The sequence below is a fragment of the Bactrocera tryoni genome, unplaced genomic scaffold (genome assembly GCF_016617805.1).
Source record: "Bactrocera tryoni isolate S06 unplaced genomic scaffold, CSIRO_BtryS06_freeze2 scaffold_7, whole genome shotgun sequence".
NCBI lineage: Eukaryota > Metazoa > Arthropoda > Insecta > Diptera > Tephritidae > Bactrocera > Bactrocera tryoni.
Window position 1 is genome coordinate 988260 of NW_024396366.1, and position 6430 is coordinate 994689.

Genomic DNA, 6430 nt, shown 5'->3' on the forward strand with positions numbered 1-6430 from the left:
ATAAGCTGAAGCGGTCTATTACGAACGAAAAGATCTTGAACTACAAAAAAGATGCAGCCAAACTAAAAAGGGAAATAAAAATCACCAAAAGAACTCCTATATCCACATTCACATCCGCTTTCAAGCCCACCACATCTTCCAGAACAGTGTGGTCAAATATAAGGCGTTTCTGTGGCCTCAAATCTCACACGGGTATACATTGCATAAACTCTGGCAACTCCACTATCACAGACGATTTCGAATTTTTTTTTTGTTAGCACTGGTTCACACAATCACACGACTCAAAATTCCCGCAACAGTTCAGATTAAAGAAAAAATCACTTTACTCTAGCGTAGCCGAATTTAGACCTAATGAAAAGGCTAAAATAATTGAGAAACCCATATCAAATATTGAATTGCATATCGCACTAAAAAAAGCAAACGATTCTTCCCCAGACTTTGACCGAATCACTTATGATATGGTTCATCACCTCTCTCTAAGTGCAAACTCAAGGCTTACTTCTTTTTACAACAAAATTTTCGACAACTACATACCGCAGCTATATAAACTAAGTACAATAACTCCAATACTGAAACCAAAGGCAGACAAAACCAGCATACAATCACACCGGCCTATATCTTTGAACCCTGTATGCGCGAAGATTTTGGACAGAATTATAGCCAATAGACTATGGTGGTTTGTTAATTCAAACAAGCTACTCAATAGCCACCAAATGGGATTCAGAAAAGGGAGATCTGTTACTGACAGCCTAATTTACTTAGACTACATGATAACAGATTCTCTCTCAGAAAAAAAGCATATCTCGATAATATCGCTTGACTTTGCAAAAGCCTTCGATAGAGTAGGAATACACTTCGTAATAGATCAGCTTCTAGAATGGAAGATCGGTAAGAAAATAATAAGCTACATTATAAATTTTATGAGAAATAGGCAAATCAAAGTTAAAGTCAATTTCAAACATTCCAGCACATTAAATCTTTACAACGGAATCCCACAAGCATCCCCTCTCTCCGTATTACTATTTTTAATCGCCTACAATGAACTTGCCAACATATTATCAATACGCAGGGAACTAAATTTTTGCGCATACGCAGATGATTTCCATATCATCATGAAACTTAGCAACATAAAAAACCAAGCGATAAATATAAATTCACTAGTCGATGAAATATTGGATTGGTGCAAGTACTCTGGAGCTGAGTTATCTCCGCATAAATGCGAACATTTGTAGAAAACGTAATTGCAAGTGCACCGTACAATTTGGAAATATTCGCCTGAACGATGTAGACAATCTCAAAATTCTAGGAGTAACCTTCAACTCCAAATACCGATGGCAACCGCATGTTGAATCACTTTTACTCGACTATATTCAACTCCCTCCTACCCGATTACTCTTCAGTCTTTACAGCGGAGATTATTGCAATTTTTAAAGCTCTAGACTACCATATACACAAGGATATTTTCCATATGCTGTATGCACGGACTCGCTCCATCTCCAATCCTATAAATAATGAATATTACTCCCACAAAATCAAAAATATCCTAACGGAATACTACCCTAAATTTCTTCTTATACGGATTTCAGGACATTCAGCCATCCAAGGAAATGAACTGGCCGACCACGTTGCCAAATCAGCTCCCTCCCGTCCCCTAACTTCTACACAAAACTGGAACTTAAGAGACATAAAGAGGCATATTACACTACACTACAGACAGATCCACAACAACACATTTCTTGAAACATCTACATGGTACCAATTATTATTATGAAATTACGGAAATGGGCGGAAGAGTAGTACAAAACTCAAGTACAATCTGCCCCGTTACCCTAATTTCCCTCCAAGCGGCTAAGCGCATTCAAGCAGACGCAATAGTCTTACCGCAACTCACGAACATGCTCCCAAGCTATCATATAAATAGCAAGCAATGGCAAAAGATTACACACCCAAAGCTAGCAGATCCCAACTGCAACACCCCCCTCAAATAGACCTTCTATTAGGCAGCGACCTTATATCACAAAAATTTCAAAAACACTTTTAGCCCAAAATACCATTTTCGGATGGGTCCTAAGTGGACTAGTTGCGGAACCAGTCACAACTACGACATCTCAAGTTGAGGAAATCTCAAACGAGTATCTCAATTCACAATTGAGAAAATTTTGGGGGTTAGAAGAACTCCCTCCCATTTCAATTACAACACCAGGTGATCAGTATTGTGAAGTCTTTTCCAAAGCCACAACTACTAGATCAGATGATGGTCGGTATGTCGTACGACTACTACTAAAACAACAATTTCCAGACACACTCGCCTTAGGTCACTCTCGCACGTCTGCAATACAGCAGTTTCTAAGTATGGAAAACACCTACTTAAAAAAGGTGAGCTTAAACAAGATTATGATGGGGTCGTAGAAGAATACCTCCATTCAGACCACATGGAGAAAGTAAGCCCATGCGAAAAAATCATAAAAGGCAAATATTACTCATTCTACTTGCCACATCATGCAGTAGTAAAGCCTGACAAAAAAACAACAAAAGTTCCACTAGCTCGGGGAATTCCCTAAATGATATTCTATTTACGGGACCTACACTCCAACCTGATGTAATGCTTCTCATATTAAACTGGCGTTTATACAAATACTTATTCAATGGGGATGTCGAAAAAATGTATCGACAAATAGTCGTACATAAAGATGATCAAGATTTTCAGCGAATTATTTTCCGAAAATCTGCCAATAGTCCACTACGCGACTTTAAATTAAAAACAGTAACCTTTGGCGTAAACTGTGCTTCATACTTAGCCATTCGTACCCTCCACGAACTGGCAGAAGACACAAAGTCAGAATTTCCTCTAGCAAGACAAGTGTTAAAAACACAAACGTATGTAGACGATATCCTGTCTGGAAGCCACAGTCTTCCACATGTCCATATCCGCAGTATCTGCCATAACTAAAATACAGATTTTATCCTCCGTTGGCTTTCGCCAATTATGATACAAGCGAAACTTTTGATCCAAGAAGTGTGGCTAGACGAAACTAACCGGGACGAACAAGTGAAACCTCTCACTTAGAAAAATGCTCCCAGTTCGCTAATAATCTGAACGACATTTCGCAGATACAAATTCCACGGTGGGTAAACTATTCCCCCGAATATAAAGTGCAACTACACGGTTTCTGTGACACCTCTGAAAAGGCATATTGTGCCACTATATACATACATATGTGCGCTGGATGATGACAACAACTGATGAGTCGACGTTGCGAGTTTTCGAGAGAAAAGTTCTGCGAAAGATTTATGGTCCTTTGCGCGATGGCCACGGCGAATATCGCATTCGATGGAACGATGAGCTGTACGAGATATACGACGACATTGACATAGTTCAGCGAATTAAAAGACAGCGGCTACGCTGGCTAGGTCATGTTTCAGCTCTGAAAGTTTTCGACGCAGTACCCGCCGGGAGAGGAAGACCTCAACTCCGCTGGAAGGACCAAATGGAGAAGGACCTGGCTTCGCTTAGAATATCCAATTGGCGCCACGTAGCGAAAAGCAGAAACGACTGGCGCGCTGTTGTTAACTCGACTATAATCGCGTAAGCGGTGTCTACGCCTATTAATAAGAAGAAGATGGGGACCATATCTTACCATGTTTTTTTATTTTCTGTTATATTGCCACTAATTTATCTACATCATTCTTGAGCACAGTAAGTAGTATATCGATATCGGCCGTTTGTACGGTGTTAAACAGCGTTTGAAAAACTACGCTACTCTCGTAGCATTTCATTTTACTCTTGCTACCGCTCTCACTTTGTCGGGAGCCACACATAGCCTTAACATAACAATGTAAAGTTGTGCTCTACTCTGCTCCGAGTTTTATTAGGTAAAAAACTATAGCTGGAGCGGGAGCAAAAAATTAAATTCTGCGCTATGCTCTGGCGTAGCGGTAGCAAAAAATTGCGAGCGGTAGCACAGCAGAGCTAATGAAAATTTTCATGTGCTACAGCTCCCGCTTGTGTTTGTTGTTGTTTTCTTCTTTGCTATTTTCTGTCATAATATTTGAATTAATTGAATAATTCAAACAAAAAAATGTTATGCAGATCATTTTGGCACTTGTTGCGTCAAGTGTCTTTATAAATCTAAAATCAAATATTTTAAGAAATACATACTTATATTAATAAAGTGAATTAAGTAGATAATAATTGAATAAATTATAAATTTAATTTTATTAAGTAAAATATTTACCATTTTTATATTACCAAAAACATCATCTATTCCAAATGTATTACAATACTCAATTACTATGAATTTTTGAAATTAATTTTAACTACATACATATACATACTTTCCCCCTTTTTATATACATTCTTCTTCTTAATTGGCGTAGACACCGCTTACGCGATTATAGCCGAGTTAACAACAGCGCGCCAGTCGTTTCTTCTTTTCGCTACGTGGCGCCAATTGGATATTCCAAGCGAAGTCAGGTCCTTCTCCACTTGGTCCTTCCAACGGAGTGGAGGTCTTCCTCTTCCTCTGCTTCCCCCGGCGGGTACTGCGTCGAATACTTTCAGAGCTGGAGTGTTTTCATCCATCCGGACAACATGACCCAGCCAGCGTAGCCGCTGTCTTTTAATTCGCTGAACTATGTCAATGTCGTCGTATATCTCGTACAGCTCATCGTTCCATCGAATGCGATATTCGCCGTGGCCAATGCGCAAAGGACCATAAATCTTTCGCAGAATTTTCTCTCGAAAACTCGTAACGTCGACTCATCGGTTGCTGTCATCGCCCAAGCCTCTGCACCATATAGCAGGACGGGAATTATGAGCGACTTATAGAGTTTAGTTTTTGTTCGTCGAGAGAGGACTTTACTTTTCAATTGCCTACTCAGTCCGAAGTAGCACCTGTTGTCAAGAGCAATCCTGCGTTGGATTTCCAGGCTGACATTATTAGTGGTGTTAATGCTGGTTCCCAAATAGACGAAATTATCTACAACTTCAAAGTTATGACTGTCAACAGTGACGTGAGAGCCAAGTCGCGAGTGCGACGACTGTTTGTTTGATGACAGGAGATATTTCGTTTTGCCCTCGTTCACTACCAGACCCATTTTCTGTGCTTCCTTGTCCAGCCTGGAGAAAGCAGAACTAACGGCGCGGGTGTTGAGGCCGATGATATCAATATCGTCGGCATACGCCAGCAGCTGTACACTCTTATAGAAGATGGTACCTTCTCTGTTTAGTTCTGCAGCTCGAACTATTTTCTCCAGAAGCAGGTTGAAGAAGTCACACGATAGGGAGTCGCCTTGTCTGAAACCTCGTTTGGTATCGAACGGCTCGGAGAGGTCCTTCCCGATCCTGACGGAGCTTTTCGTGTTGCTCAGCGTCAACTTACACAGCCGTATTAGTTTTGCGGGGATACCAAATTCAGACATCGCGGCATAAAGGCAGCTCCTTTTCGTGCTGTCGAAAGCAGCTTTGAAATCGACAAAGAGGTGGTGTGTGTCGATTCTCCTTTCACGGGTCTTTTCCAAGATTTGGCGCATGGTGAATATCTGGTCGGTTGTTGATTTTCCAGGTCTGAAGCCACACTGATAAGGTCCAATCAGTTTGTTGACGGTGGGCTTTAATCTTTCACACAATACGCTCGATAGAACCTTATATGCGATGTTCAGGAAGGCTAATCCACGGTAGTTGGCGCAGATTGTGGGGTCTCCTTTTTTATGGATTGGGCATAGCACACTTAAATTCCAATCGTTGGGCATGCTTTCGTCCGACCATATTTTACAAAGAAGCTGATGCATGCACCCTATTAGTTCTTCGCCGCCGTGTTTGAATAGCTCGGCCGGTAGTCCGTCGGCCCCTGCCGCTTTGTTGTTTTTGAGGCGGGCAATTGCTATTCGAACTTCTTCATGGTCGGGTAATGGAACGTCTGCTCCATCGTCATCGATTGGGGAATCGGGTTCTTCTTCTCCTGGTGTTGTGCGTTCACTGCCATTCAGCAGGCTGGAGAATGTTCCTCCATAATTTAAGTATGCTCTGGGCATCAGTGACTAGATCACCTTTGGGGTTCTACAAGAGTATGCTCGGTCTTGAAACCTTCTGTAAGCCGCCGCATTTTTTCGTAGAATTTTCGAGCATTACCCCTGTCGGCCAGCTTATCAAGCTCTTCGTACTCACGCATTTCGGCCTCTTTCTTCTTCTGTCTGCAAATGTGTCTCGCTTCCCTCTTCAACTCTCGGTATCTATCCCATCCCGCAAGTGTAGGCAGCCTGTTTTCTCTCCGCTGCGACACGGCACTCCTCGTCGTACCAGCTGTTCTTTTGCTCTTTCCGAAAAAAAATGGTTTCGGTTGCAGCTGTACCTAAGGAATTTCAAATGCCGTCCCACAGTTCCCTTATACCGAGTTGTTGACGAGTGCTCTCAGAGAGCAGGAGTGCAAGC